Source organism: Pongo pygmaeus, chromosome 6 (genome assembly GCF_028885625.2).
Source record: "Pongo pygmaeus isolate AG05252 chromosome 6, NHGRI_mPonPyg2-v2.0_pri, whole genome shotgun sequence".
Lineage (NCBI taxonomy): Eukaryota > Metazoa > Chordata > Mammalia > Primates > Hominidae > Pongo > Pongo pygmaeus.
This window is the reverse complement of record NC_072379.2, coordinates 21,283,844-21,298,719: the sequence shown is the minus strand read 5'-3', so window position 1 is coordinate 21,298,719 and position 14,876 is coordinate 21,283,844.

The following is a 14,876-nucleotide window of genomic DNA, read 5'->3' as shown; positions in this document are numbered from 1 at the left end:
GCGGGAGCTGGGCCCGGAGAGACCACTGCGAGGCATGACCTGGGCCCAGAGGGGCCAGCGTGAGGCAGGAGCTGGGCTTGTGGAGGCTGCCGGGCCGCCGGCACGAGCGTGGCCGGGGAAGGCCGCCGGGAGGCGGGAGCTGGGCGTGGAAAGGACGCTGAGAGGCGAGGCGAGGCGAGGCAAGAGGCGGGCCCGGAGCGCTGGACCGGAGGAGGCTTCGGGCCTACGAAGGCCGCCGCCAGCTGGGCAGGAGCCGAGTCAAAGGAGGCTGTTTGGAGGCGGGAGCTGGGCCTCCGGGCGCAGCCGCGAGCAGAGAGCTCGGCCCGGAGAGGAGGCCGGGAGGCAGCCACTGGGCCGGGGGAGGCCGACCTGAGGAAGTTCTGGGCCTGGAGAGGCCGCCACGAGGGAAAAGCTGGGCCTCAAGAGGCCGCGGCGAGGCATGAGCCGGGCCTAGGGAGGCCATCGGGACGCAGGAGCCGGGCCCGCGGAGGCTGGCGGGAGGCAGGAGCCTGGCCTGGGGAGGCCGCGGCCAGGCACGAGATGCGCCTCTTCAAGAGGCCCTCGGCAGGCGGGAGCCGGGCCTGCGGGGGCTGCCGCGAGGCAGGCGGAAACGTGGCCCGGGGAGGCCCACGTGAGGCCACAGCTGGGCCGGGAGAGGCCGCCGTCAGGCAGGAGCCGGGTCTCTCCGGGCCGCCGGGAAGCCGAAGGTGGGCCTTGAAGGCCTGAACGCAGGGAAGCCTGGGGCCTACAGAGGCTGCCAGGAGCTGGGCAGGAGCTGGGCCGAACGTGGTCGTCGTCAGGCAGGAGTTGGGCCCCTGCACGCGGCCGCGAGGGAGAGCCGGGCCCGGAGAGGCCGACTGGAAACAGTTCTGGGCCTGGAGAGGAGGCCGAGGGGCAAGAGCCGTGTCTGGAGAGGCCGCCAACAGGCAGGAGCTGGGCCTGAGGCGGCCAGGCTGAGGCCGGAGCCGGGCCCTCAGGGGCCAATGTGGGACAGACCGCACCCCTAGGGGCCTACGCCAGGCAGGAGCTGGGCCTGCCCAGGCCGACTTCGGGAAGCTTCGGGCCCGCACAGGCCATCAGCGGGAGGCAGGATCTGGGCCCAGAGGGGCCGACGTTGAGGAAGGCAGCTTTGGGCCGGAAGGTGCCGTCGGGCTGGGCGGGAGCTGGGCCCGGAGAGACCACTGCGAGGCATGAGCTGGGCCCAGAGGGGCCAGCGTGAGACAGGAGCTGGGCTTGTGGAGGCTGCCGGGCGGCCGGCACGAGCGTGGCCGGGGAAGGCCGCCGGGAGGCGGGAGCTGGGCGTGGAAAGGACGCTGAGAGGCGAGGCGAGGCGAGGCGAGGCAAGAGGCGGGCCCGGAGCGCTGGACCGGAGGAGGCTTCGGGCCTACGAAGGCCGCCGCCAGCTGGGCAGGAGCCGAGTCAAAGGAGGCTGTTTGGAGGCGGGAGCTGGGCCTGCGGGCGCAGCCGCGAGCAGAGAGCTGGGCCCGGAGAGGAGGCCGGGAGGCAGCCACTGGGCCGGGGGAGGCCGACCTGAGGAAGTTCTGGGCCTGGAGAGGCCGCCACGAGGGAAAAGCTGGGCCTCAAGAGGCCGCGGCGAGGCATGAGCCGGGCCTAGGGAGGCCATCGGGACGCAGGAGCCGGGCCCGCGGAGGCTGCCGGGAGGCAAGAGCCTGGCCTGGGGAGGCCGCGGCCAGGCACGAGATGCGCCTCTTCAAGAGGCCCTCGGCAGGCGGGAGCCGGGCCTGCCGGGGCTGCCGCGAGGCAGGCGGAAACGTGGCCCGGGGAGGCCCACGTGAGGCCACAGCTGGGCCGGGAGAGGCCGCCGTCAGGCAGGATCCGGGTCTCTCCAGGCCGCCGGGAAGCCGAAGGTGGGCCTGGAAGGCCTGAACGCAGGGAAGCCTGGGGCCTACAGAGGCTGCCAGGATATGGGCAGGAGCTGGGCCGAACGTGGTCGTCGTCAGGCAGGAGTTGGGCCGCTGGACGCGGCCGCGAGGGAGAGCCGGGCCCGGAGAGGCCGACTGGAAACAGTTCTGGGCCTGGAGAGGAGGCCGAGGGGCAAGAGCCGGGTCTGGAGAGGTCGCCAACAGGCAGGAGCTGGGCCTGAGGCGGCCAGGCTGAGGCCGGAGCCGGGCCCGCAGGGGCCAGTGTGGGGCAGAGGCCGCGCCCCTAGGGGCCTACGCCAGGCAGGAGCTGGGCCTGGCCTGGCCGACTTCGGGACGCTTCGGGCCCGCACAGGCCATCAGCGGGAGGCAGGAGCTGGGCCCAGAGGGGCCGACGTTGAGGAAGGCAGCTTTGGGCCGGGAGGCGCCGTCGCGCTGGGCGGGAGCTGGGCCCAGAGAGGCCACCGCGAGGCATGAGCTGGGCCCATAGGGGCCAGCGTGAGGCAGGAGCTGGGCTTGTGGAGGCGGCCGGGCGGCCGGCACGAGCGTGGCCGGGGAAGGCCGCCGGGAGGCGGGAGCTGGGCCTGGAAAGGCTGCTGCGAGGCGAGGCGAGGCGAGGCGAGGCGAGGCAAGAGGCGAGGCGAGGCAAGAGGCGGGCCCGGAGCGCTGGAACGGAGGAGGCTTCAGGCCTACGAAGGCCGCCGCCAGCTGGGCAGGTGCCGAGTCAAAGGAGGCTGTTTGGAGGCGGGAGCTGGGCCTGCGGGCGCAGCCGCGAGCAGAGAGCTGGGCCCGGAGAGGAGGCCGGGAGGCTGCCACTGGGCCGGGGGAGGCCGACCTGAGGAAGTTCTGGGCCTGGAGAGGCCGCCACGAGGGAAAAGCTGGGCCTCAAGAAGCCGCGGCAAGAGCCGGGCCTAGGGAGGCCATCGGGACGCAGGAGCCGGGCCCGCGGAGGCAGCCGGGAGGCAGGAGCCTGGCCTGGGTAGGCCGCGGGCAGGCACGAGATGCGCCTCTTCAAGAGGCCCTCGGCAGGTGGGAGCCGGGACTGCCGGGTCTGTCGCGACGCAGGCGGAAACGTGACCCCGGGAGGCCCACGTGAGGCCACAGCTGGGCCGGGAGAGGCCGCCGTCAGGCAGCAGCCGGGTCTCTCCGGGCCGCCGGGAAGCCGAAGGTGGGCCTGGAAGGCCTGAACTCAGGGAAGCCTGGGGCCTACAGAGGCTGCCAGGAGATGGGCAGGAGCTGGGCCGAACGTGGTCGTCATCGTCAGGCAGGAGTTGGGCCCCTGGACGCGGCCGCGAGGAAGAGCCGGGCCCGGAGAGGCCGACTGGAAACAGTTCTGGGCCTGGAGAGGAGGCCGAGGGGCAAGAGCCGGGTTTGGAGAGGCCGCCAACAGGCAGGAGCCGGGCCTGAGGCGGCCAGGCTGAGGCCGGAGTCGGGCCCGCAGGGGCCAGTGTGGGGCAGAGGCCGCACCCCTAGGGGCCTACGCCAGGCAGGAGCTGGGCCTGGCCATGCCGAGTTCGGGACGCTTCGGGCCCGCACAGGCCATCAGCGGGAGGCAGGAGCTGGGCCCAGAGGGGCCGACGTTGAGGAAGTCAGCTTTGGGCCGGAAGGTGCCGTCGGGCTGGGCGGGAGCTGGGCCCGGAGAGACCACTGCGAGGCATGACCTGGGCCCAGAGGGGCCAGCGTGAGGCAGGAGCTGGGCTTGTGGAGGCTGCCGGGCGGCCGGCACGAGCGTGGCCGGGGAAGGCTGCCGGGCGGCCGGCATGAGCGTGGCCAGGGAAGGCCGCCGGGAGGAGGGAGCTGGGCCTGGAAAGGCCGCTGCGAGGCGAGGCGATGCGAGGCGAGGCGAGGCAAGAGGCGAGGCGAGGCAAGAGGCGGGCCCGGAGCGCAGGACCGGAGGAGGCTTCGGGCCTACGAAGGCCGCCGCCAGCTGGGCAGGTGCCGAGTCAAAGGAGGCTGTTTGGAGGCGGGAGCTGGGCCTGCGGGCGCAGCCGCGAGCAGAGAGCTGGGCCCGGAGAGGAGGCCGGGAGGCAGCCACTGGGCCGGGGAAGGCCGACCTGAGGAAGTTCTGGGCCTGGAGAGGCCGCCACGAGGGAAAAGCTGGGCCTCAAGAGGCCGCGGCAAGGCATGAGCCGGGCCTAGGGAGGCCATCGGGACGCACGAGCCGGGCCCGCGGAGGCTGCCGGGAGGCAGGAGCCTGGCCTGGGGAGGCCGCGGCCAGGCACGAGATGCGCCTCTTCAAGAGGCCCTCGGCAGGCGGGAGCCGGGCCTGCCGGGGCTGCCGCGAGGCAGGCGGAAACGTGGCCCGGGGAGGCCCACGTGAGGCCACAGCTGGGCCGGGAGAGGCCGCCGTCAGGCAGGAGCCGGGTCTCTCCGGGCCGCCGGGAAGCCGAAGGTGGGCCTGGAAGGCCTGAACGCAGGGAAGCCTGGGGCCTACAGAGGCTGCCAGGAGCTGGGCAGGAGCTGGGCCGAACGTGGTCGTCGTCGTCAGGCAGGAGTTGGGCCCCTGGACACGGCCGCGAGGGAGAGCCGGGCCCGGAGAGGCCGACTGGAAACAGTTCTGGGCCTGGAGAGGAGGCCGAGGGGCAAGAGCCGGGTCTGGAGAGGCCGCCAACAGGCAGGAGCTGGGCCAGATGCGGCCAGGCTGAGGCCGGAGCCGGGCCCGCAGGGGCCAGTGTGGGGCAGAGGCCGCACCCCTAGTGGCCTACGCCAGGCAGGAGCTGGGCCTGGCCAGGCCGACTTCGGGACGCTTCGGGCCCGCACAGGCCATCAGCGAGAGGCAGGAGCTGGGCCCAGAGGGGCCAACGTTGAGGAAGGCAACTTTGGGCTGGAAGGTGCCGTCGGGCTGGGCGGGAGCTGGGCCCGGAGAGACCACCGCGAGTCATGAGCTGGGCCCAGAAGGGCCAGCGTGAGGCAGGAGCTGGGCTTGTGGAGGCTGCCGGGCGGCCGGCACGAGCGTGGCCGGGGAAGGCCGCCGGGAGGCGGGAGGTGGGCGTGGAAAGGACGCTGAGAGGCGAGGCGAGGCTAGGCGAGGCAAGAGGCGGGCCCGGAGCGCTGGACCGGAGGAGGCTTCGGGCCTACGAAGGCCGCCGCCAGCTGGGCAGGAGCCGAGTCAAAGGAGGCTGTTTGGAGGTGGGAGCTGGGCCACCGGGCGCAGCCGCGAGCAGAGAGCTGGGCCCGGAGAGGAGGCCGGGAGGCAGCCACTGGGCCGGGGGAGGCCGACCTGAGGAAGTTCTGGGCCTGGAGAGGCCGCCACGAGGGAAAAGCTGGGCCTCAAGAGGCCGCGGCGAGGCACGAGCCGGGCCAAGGGAGGCCATCGGGACGCAGGAGCAGGGCCCGCGGAGGCTGCCGGGAGGCAGGAGCCTGGCCTGGGGAGGCCGCGGCCAGGCACGAGATGCGCCTCTTCAAGAGGCCCTCGGCAGGCGGGAGCCGGGCCTGCCGGGGCTGCCGCGAGGCAGGCGGAAACGTGGCCCGGGGAGGCCCACGTGAGGCCACAGCTGGGCCGGGAGAGGCCGCCGTCAGGCAGGAGCCGGGTCTCTCCGGGCCGCCGGGAAGCCGAAGGTCGGCCTTGAAGGCCTGAACGCAGGGAAGCCTGGGGCCTACAGAGGCTGCCAGGAGCTGGGCAGGAGCTGGGCCGAACGTGGTCGTCGTCAGGCAGGAGTTGGGCCCCTGGACGCGGCCGCGAGGGAGAGCCGGGCCCGGAGAGGCCGACTGGAAACAGTTCTGGGCCTGGAGAGGAGGCCGAGGGGCAAGAGCCGGGTCTGGAGAGGCCGCCAACAGGCAGGAGCTGGGCCTGAGGCGGCCAGGCTGAGGCCGGAGCCGGGCCCGCAGGGGCCAGTGTGGGGCAGAGGCCGCACCGCTAGGGGCCTACGCCAGGCAGGAGCTGGGCCTGGCCAGGCCGACTTCGGGACGCTTCGGGCCCGCACAGGCCATCAGCGGGAGGCAGGAGCTGGGCCCAGAGGGGCCGACGTTGAGGAAGGCAACTTTGGGCCGGAAGGTGCCGTTGGGCTGGGCGGGAGCTGGGCCCGGAGAGACAACCGCGAGGCATGAGCTGGGCCCAGAGGGGCCAGCGTAAGGCAGGAGCTGGGCTTGTGGAGGCTGCCGGGCGGCCGGCACGAGCGTGGCCGTGGATGGCTGCCGGGAGGCGGGAGCTGGGCCTGGAAAGGCCGCTGCGAGGTGAGGCGAGGCGAGGCGAGGCAAGAGGCGGGCCCGGAGTGCTGGACCGGAGGAGGCTTCGGGCGTACGAAGGCCGCCGCCAGCTGGGCAGGAGCCGAGTCAAAGGAGGCTGTTTGGAGGCGGGAGCTGGGCCTGCGGGCGCAGCCGCGAGCAGAGAGCTGGGCCCGGAGAGGAGGCCGGGAGGCAGCCACTGGGCCGGGGGAGGCCGACCTGAGGAAGTTCTGGGCCTGGAGAGGCCGCCATGAGGGAAAAGCTGGGCCTCAAGAGGCCACGGCGAGGCACGAGCTGGGCCTAGGGAGGCCATCGGGACGCAGCAGCCGTGACCGCGGAGGCTGCCGGGAAGCAGGAGCCTGGCCTGGGGAGGCTGCGGCCAGGCACGAGATGCGCCTCTTCAAGAGGCCCTCGGCAGGCGGGAGCCGGGCCTGCCGGGGCTGCCGCGAGGCAGGCGGAAACGTGGCCCGGGGAGGCCCACGTGAGGCCACAGCTGGGCGGGGAGAGGCCGCCGTCAGGCAGGAGCCGGGTCTCTCCGGGCCGCCGGGAAGCCGAAGGTGGGCCTGGAAGGCCTGAACGCAGGGAAGCCTGGGGCCTACAGAGGCTGCCAGGAGCTGGGCAGGAACTGGGCCGAACGTTGTCGTCGTCGTCAGGCAGGAGTTGGGCCCCTGGACGCGGCCCCTGGACGCGGCCGCGAGGGAGAGCCGGGCCCGGAGAGGCCGACTGGATTCAGTTCTGAGCCTGGAGAGGAGGCCGAGGGGCAAGAGCCGGGTCTGGAGAGGCCGCCAACAGGCAGGAGCTGGGCCTGAGGTGGCCAGGCTGAGGCCGGAGCCGGGCCCGCAGGGGCCAGTGTGGGGCAGAGGCCGCGCCCCTAGGGAACTACGCCAGGCAGGAGCTGGGCCTGGCCAGGCCGACTTTGGGACGCTTCGGGCCCGCACAGGCCATCAGCGGGAGGCAGGAGCTGGGCCCAGAGGGGCCGACGTTGAGGAAGGCAGCTTTGGGCCGGGAGGCGCCGTCGGGCTGGGCGGGAGCTGGGCCCGGAGAGGCCACCGCGAGGCATGAGCTGGGCCCAGAGGGGCCAGCGTGAGGCAGGAGCTGGGCTTGTGGAGGCCGCCGGGCGGCCGGCACGAGCGTGGCCGTGGAAGGCCGCTGGGAGGCGGGAGCTGGGCCTGGAAAGGCCGCTGCGAGGCGAGGCGAGGCGAGGCGAGGCAAGAGGAGAGGCGAGGCAAGAGGCGGGCCTGGAGCACTGGACCGGAGGAGGCTTCGGGCCTACGAAGGCCGCCGCCAGCTGGGCAGGAGCCGAGTCAAAGGAGGCTGTTTGGAGGCGGGAGCTGGGCCTGCGAGCGCAGCCGCGAGCAGAGAGCTGGGCCCGGAGAGGAGGCCGGGAGGCAGCCACTGGGCCGGGGGAGGCCGACCTGAGGAAGTTCTGGGCCTGGAGAGGCCGCCACGAGGGAAAAGCTGGGCCTCAAGAGGCCGCGGCAAGAGCCGGGCCTAGGGAGGCCATCGGGACAAAGGAGCCGGGCCCGCGGATGCTGCCGGGAGGCAGGAGCCTGGCCTGGGGAGGCCGCGGCCAGGCACGAGATGCGCCTCTTCAAGAGGCCCTCGGCAGGCGGGAGTCGGGCCTGCCCGGGCTGCCGCGAGGCAGGCGGAAACGTGGCCCGGGGAGGCCCACGTGAGGCCACAGCTGGGCCGGGAGAGGCCGCCGTCAGGCAGGAGCCGGGTCTCTCCGGGCCGCCGGGAAGCCGAAGGTGGGCCTGGAAGGCCTGAACGCAGGGAAGCCTGAGGCCTACAGAGGCTGCAAGGAGCTGGGCAGGAGCTGGGCCGAACGTGGTCGTCGTCGTCAGGCAGCAGTTGGGCCCCTGGACGCGGCCGCGAGGGAGAGCCGGGCCCGGAGAGGCCGACTGGAAACAGTTCCGGGCCTGGAGAGGAGGCCGAGGGGCAAGAGCCGGGTCTGGAGAGGCCGCCAACAGGCAGGAGCTGGGCCTGAGGCGGCCAGGCTGAGGCCGGAGCCGGGCCCGCAGGGGCCAGTGTGGGGCAGAGGCCGCACCCCTAGGGGCCTACGCCAGGCAGGAGCTGGGCCTGGCCAGGCCGACTTCGGGACGCTTCGGGCCCGCACAGGCCATCAGCGGGAGGCAGGAGCTGGGCCCAGAGGGGCCGACGTTGAGGAAGGCAACTTTGGGCCGGAAGGTGCCGTCGGGCTGGGCGGGAGCTGGGCCCGGAGAGACCACCGCGAGGCATGAGCTGGGCCCAGAGGGGCCAGCGTGAGGCAGGAGCTGGGCTTGTGGAGGCTGCCGGGCGGCCGGCACGAGCGTGGCCGGTGAAGGCCGCCGGGAGGCGGGAGCTGGGCGTGGAAAGGACGCTGAGAGGCGAGGCGAGGCGAGGCGAGGCAAGAGGCGGGCCCGGAGCGCTGGACCGGAGGAGGCTTCGGGCCTACGAAGGCCGCCGCCAGCTGGGCAGGAGCCGAGTCAAAGGAGGCTGTTTGGAGGCGGGAGCTGGGCCTCCGGGCGCAGCCGCGAGCAGAGAGCTGGGCCCGGAGAGGAGGCCGGGAGGCAGCCACTGGGCCGGTGGAGGCCAACCTGAGGAAGTTCTGGGCCTGGAGAGGCCGCCACGAGGGAAAAGCTGGGCCTCAAGAGGCCGCGGCGAGGCATGAGCCGGGCCTAGGGAGGCCATCGGGACGCAGGAGCAGGGCCCGCGGAGGCTGCCGGGAGGCAGGAGCCTGGCTTGGGGAGGCCGCGGCCAGGCACGAGATGCGCCTCTTCAAGAGGCCCTCGGCAGGCGGGAGCCGGGCCTGCCGGGGCTGCCGCGAGGCAGGCGGAAACGTGGCCCGGGGAGGCCCACGTGAGGCCACAGCTGGGCCGGGGGAGGCCGCCGTCAGGCAGGAGCCGGGTCTCTCCGGGCCGCCGGGAAGCCGAAGGTGGGCCTGGAAGGCCTGAACGCAGGGAAGCCTGGGGCCTACAGAGGCTGCCAAGAGCTGGGCAGGAGCTGGGCCGAACGTGGTCTTCGTCGTCAGGCTGGAGTTGGGCCCCTGGACGCGGCCGCGAGGGAGAGCCGGGCCCGGAGAGGCCGACTGGAAACAGTTCTGGGCCTGAAGAGGAGGCCGAGGGGCAAGAGCCGGGTCTGGAGAGGCCGCCAACAGGTAGGAGCTGGGCCTGAGGCGGCCAGGGTGAGGCCGGAGCCGGGCCCGCAGGGGCCAGTGTGGGGCAGAGGCCGCACCCCTAGGGGCCTACGCCAGGCAGGAGCTGGGCCTGGCCATGCCGACTTCGGGACGCTTCGGACCCACACAGGCCATCAGCGGGAGGCAGGATCTGTGCCCAGAGGGGCCGACGTTGAGGAAGGCAGCTTTGGGCCGGGAGGTGCCGTCGGGCTGGGCGGGAGCCGGGCCCGGAGAGACCACCGCGAGGCATGAGCTGGGCCCAGAGGGACCAGCGTGAGGCAGGAGCTGGGCTTGTGGAGGCTGCCGGGCGGACGGCACGAGCGTGGCCGGGGATGGCTGCCGGGAGGCGGGAGCTGGGCCTGGAAAGGCCGCTGCGAGGCGAGGAGAGGCGAGGCAAGAGGCGGGCCCGGAGCGGTGGACCGGAGGAGGCTTCGGGCCTACGAAGGCCGCCGCCAGCTGGGCAGGAACCGAGTCAAAGGAGGCTGTTTGGAGGCGGGAGCTGGGCCTGCGGGCGCAGCCGTAAGCAGAGAGCTCGGCCCGGAGAGGAGGCCGGGAGGCAGCCACTGGGCCGGGGGAGGCCGACCTGAGGAAGTTCTGGGCCTGGAGAGGCCGCCACGAGGGAAAAGCTGGGCCTCAAGAGGCCGCGGCGAGGCACGAGCCGGGCCTAGGGAGGCCATCGGGACGCAGGAGCCGGGACCGCGGAGGCTGCCGGGAGGCAGGAGCCTGGCCTGGGGAGGCCGCGACCAGGCACGAGATACGCCTCTTCAAGAGGCCCTCGGCAGGCGGGAGCCGGGCCTGCCGGGGCTGCCGCGAGGCAGGCGGAAACGTGGCCCGGGGAGGCCCACGTGAGGCCACAGCTGGGCCGGGAGAGGCCGCCGTCAGGCAGGAGCCGGGTCTCTCCGGGCCGCCGGGAAGCCGAAGGTGGGCCTGGAAGGCCTGAACGCAGGGAAGCCTGGGGCCTACAGAGGCTGCCAGGAGCTGGGCAGGAGCTGGGCCGAACGTGGTCGTCGTCAGGCAGGAGTTGGGCCCCTGGACGCGGCCGCGAGGGAGAGCCGGGCCCGGAGAGGCCGACTGGAAACAGTTCTGGGCCTGGAGAAGAGGCCGAGGGGCAAGAGCCGGGTCTGGAGAGGCCGCCAACAGGCAGGAGCTGGGCCTGAGGCGGCCAGGCTGAGGCCGGAGCCGGGCCCGCAGGGGCCAGTGTGGGGCAGAGGCCGCGCCCCTAGGGGCCTACGCCAGGCAGGAGCTGGGCCTGGCCAGGCCGACTTCGGGACGCGTCGGGCCCGCACATGCCATCAGCGGGAGGCAGGAGCTGGGCCCAGAGGGGCCGACGTTGAGGAAGGCAGCTTTGGGCCGGGAGGCGCCGTCGGGCTGGGCGGGAGCTGGGCCCGGAGAGGCCACCGCGAGGCATGAGCTGGACCCAGAGGGGCCAGCATGAGGCAGGAGCTGGGCTTGTGGAGGCTGCCGGGCGGCCGGCACGAGCGTGGCCGGGGAAGGCCGCCGGGAGGCGGGAGCTGGGCCTGGAAAGGCCGCTGCGAGGCGAGGCGAGGCGAGGCAAGAGGCGGGCCCGGAGCGCTGGACCGGAGGAGGCTTCGGGCGTACGAAGGCCGCCGCCAGCTGGGCAGGAGCCGAGTCAAAGGAGGCTGTTTGGAGACGGGAGCTGGGCCTGCGGGCGCAGCCGCGAGCAGAGAGCTGGGCCCGGAGAGGAGGCCGGGAGGCAGCCACTGGGCCGGGGGAGGCCGACCTGAGGAAGTTCTGGGCCTGGAGAGGCCGCCATGAGGGAAAAGCTGGGCCTCAAGAGGCCACGGCGAGGCACGAGCTGGGCCTAGGGAGGCCATCGGGACGCAGCAGCCGTGACCGCGGAGGCTGCCGGGAAGCAGGAGCCTGGCCTGGGGAGGCTGCGGCCAGGCACGAGATGCGCCTCTTCAAGAGGCCCTCGGCAGGCGGGAGCCGGGCCTGCCGGGGCTGCCGCGAGGCAGGCGGAAACGTGGCCCGGGGAGGCCCACGTGAGGCCACAGCTGGGCGGGGAGAGGCCGCCGTCAGGCAGGAGCCGGGTCTCTCCGGGCCGCCGGGAAGCCGAAGGTGGGCCTGGAAGGCCTGAACGCAGGGAAGCCTGGGGCCTACAGAGGCTGCCAGGAGCTGGGGAGGAGCTGGGCCGAACGTGGTCGTCGTCAGGCAGGAGTTGGGCCCCTGCACGCGGCCGCGAGGGAGAGCCGGGCCCGGAGAGGCCGACTGGAAACAGTTCTGGGCCTGGAGAGGAGGCCGAGGGGCAAGAGCCGGGTCTGGAGAGGCCGCCAACAGGCAGGAGCTGGGCCTGAGGCGGCCAGGCTGAGGCCGGAGCCGGGCCCGCAGGGGCCAATGTGGGACAGACCGCACCCCTAGGGGCCTACGCCAGGCAGGAGCTGGGCCTGCGCAGGCCGACTTCGGGACGCTTCGGGCCCGCACAGGCCATCAGCGGGAGGCAGGAGCTGGGCCCAGAGGGGCCGACGTTGAGGAAGGCAGCTTAGGGCCGGGAGGTGCCGTCGGGCTGGGCGGGAGCTGGGCCCGGAGAGACCACCGCGAGGCATGAGCTGGGCCCAGAGGGGCAAGCGTGAGGCAGGAGCTGGGCTTGTGGAGGCTGCCGGGTGGCCGGCACGAGCGTGGCCGGGGAAGGCTGCCGGGAGGAGGGAGCTGGGCCTGGAAAGGCCGCTGCGAGGCGAGGCGATGCGAGGCGAGGCGAGGCAAGAGGCGAGGCGAGACAAGAGGCGGGCCCGGAGCGCTGGACCGGAGGAGGCTTCGGGCCTACGAAGGCCGCCGCCACCTAGGCAGGTGCCGAGTCAAAGGAGGCTGTTTGGAGGCGGGAGCTGGGCCTGCGGGCGCAGCCACGAGCAGAGAGCTGGGCCCGGAGAGGAGGCCGGGAGGCAGCCACTGGGCCGGGGGAGGCCGACCTGAGGAAGTTCTGGGCCTGGAGAGGCCGCCACGAGGGAAAAGCTGGGCCTCAAGAGGCCGCGGCGAGGCATGAGCCGGGCCTAGGGAGGCCATCGGGACGCAGGAGCCGGGCCCGCGGAGGCTGCCGGGAGGCAGGAGCCTGGCCTGGGGAGGCCGCGGCCAGGCACGAGATGCGCCTCTTCAAGAGGCCCTCGGCAGGCGGGAGCCGGGCCTGCCGGGGCTGCCGCGAGGCAGGCGGAAACGTGGCCCGGGGAGGCCCACGTGAGGCCACAGCTGGGCCGGGAGAGGCCGCCGTCAGGCAGGAGCCGGGTCTCTCCGGGCCGCCGGGAAGCCGAAGGTGGGCCTGGAAGGCCTGAACGCAGGGAAGCCTGGGGCCTACAGAGGCTGCCAGGAGCTGGGCAGGAGCTGGGCCGAACGTGGTCGTCGTCGTCAGGCAGGAGTTGGGCCCCTGGACGCGGCCGCGAGGGAGAGCCGGGCCCGGAGAGGCCGACTGGAAACAGTTCTGGGCCTGGAGAGGAGGCCGAGGGGCAAGAGCCGGGTCTGGAGAGGCCGCCAACAGGCAGGAGCTGGGCCTGAGGCGGCCAGGCTGAGGCCGGAGCCGGGCCCGCAGGGGCCAGTGTGGGGCAGAGGCCGCACCCCTAGTGGCCTACGCCAGGCAGGAGCTGGGCCTGGCCAGGCCGAGTTCGGGACGCTTCGGGCCCGCACAGGCCATCAGCGGGAGGCAGGAGCTGGGCCCAGAGGGGCCGACGTTGAGGAAGGCAGCTTTGGGCCGGAAGGTGCCGTCGGGCTGGGCGGGAGCTGGGCCCGGAGAGACCACCGCGAGTCATGAGCTGGGCCCAGAAGGGCCAGCGTGAGGCAGGGGCTGGGCTTGTGGAGGCTGCCGGGCGGCCGGCACGAGCGTGGCCGGGGAAGGCCGCCGGGAGGCGGGAGGTGGGCGTGGAAAGGACGCTGAGAGGCGAGGCGAGGCGAGGCGAGGCAAGAGGCGGGCCCGGAGCGCTGGACCGGAGGAGGCTTCGGGCCTACGAAGGCCGCCGCCAGCTGGGCAGGAGCCGAGTCAAAGGAGGCTGTTTCGAGGCGGGAGCTTGGCCTGCGGGCGCAGCCGCGAGCAGAGAGCTGGGCCCGGAGAGGAGGCCGGGAGGCAGCCACTGGGCCGGGGGAGGCCGACCTGAGGAAGTTCTGGGCCTGGAGAGGCCGCCACGGGGGAAAAGCTGGGCCTCAAGAGGCCGCGGCGAGGCATGAGCCGGGCCTAGGGAGGCCATCGGGACGCAGGAGCCGGGCCCGCGGAGGCTGGCGGGAGGCAGGAGCCTGGCCTGGGGAGGCCACGGCCAGGCACGATATGCGCCTCTTCAAGAGGCCCTCGGCAGGCGGGAGCCGGGCCTGCCGGGGCTGCCGCGAGGCAGGTGGAAACGTGGCCCGGGGAGGCCCACGTGAGGCCACAGCTGGGCCGGGAGAGGCCGCCGTCAGGCAGGAGCCGGGTCTCTCCGGGCCGCCGGGAAGCCGAAGGTGGGCCTTGAAGGCCTGAACGCAGGGAAGCCTGGGGCCTACAGAGGCTGCCAGGAGCTGGGCAGGAGCTGGGCCGAACGTGGTCGTCATCAGGCAGGAGTTGGGCCCCTGCACGCGGCCGCGAGGGAGAGCCGGGCCCGGAGAGGCCGACTGGAAACAGTTCTGGGCCTGGAGAGGAGGCCGAGGGGCAAGAGACGGGTCTGGAGAGGCCGCCAACAGGCAGGAGCTGGGCCTGAGGCGGCCAGGCTGAGGCCGGAGCCGGGCCCGCAGGGGCCAATGTGGGACAGACCGCACCCCTAGGGGCCTACGCCAGGCAGGAGCTGGGCCTGCGCAGGCCGACTTCGGGACGCTTCGGGCCCGCACAGGCCATCAGCGGGAGGCAGGAGCTGGGCCCAGAGGGGCCGACGTTGAGGAAGGCAGCTTTGGGCCGGAAGGTGCCGTCGGGCTGGGCGGGAGCTGGGCCCGGAGAGACCACCGCGAGGCATGAGCTGGGCCCAGAGGGGCCAGCGTGAGGCAGGAGCTGGGCTTGTGGAGGCTGCCGGGCGGCCGGCACGAGCGTGGCTGGGGAAGGCCGCCGGGAGGCGGGAGCTGGGCGTGAAAAGGATGCTGAGAGGCGAGGCGAGGCGAGGCAAGAGGCGGGCCCGGAGCGCTGGACCGGAGGAGGCTTCGGGCCTACGAAGGCCGCCGCCAGCTGGGCAGAAGCCGAGTCAAAGGAGGCTGATTGGAGGCGGGAGCTGGGCCTGCGGGCGCAGCCGCAAGCAGAGAGCTGGGCCCGGAGAGGCCGGGAGGCAGCCACTGGGCGGGGGGAGGCCGAACTGAGGAAGTTCTGGGCCTGGAGAGGCCGCCACGAGTGTAAAGCTGGGCCTCAAGAGGCCGCGGCGAGGCACGAGCCGGGCCTAGGGAGGCCATCGGGACGCAGGAGCCGGGACCGCGGAGGCTGCCGGGAGGCAGGAGCCTGGCCTGGGGAGGCCGCGGCCAGGCACGAGATGCGCCTCTTCAAGAGGCCCTCGGCAGGCGGGAGCCGGGCCTGCCGGGGCTGCCGCGAGGCAGGCGGAAACGTGGCCCGGGGAGGCCCACGTGAGGCCACAGCTGGGCCGGGAGAGGCCGCCGTCAGGCAGGAGCCGGGTCTCTCCGGGCCGCCGGGAAGCCGAAGGTGGGCCTGGAAGGCCTGAACACAGGGAAGCCTGGGGCCTACAGAGGCTGCCAGGAGCTGGGCAGGAGCTGGGCCGAACGTGGTCGTCGTCAGGCAG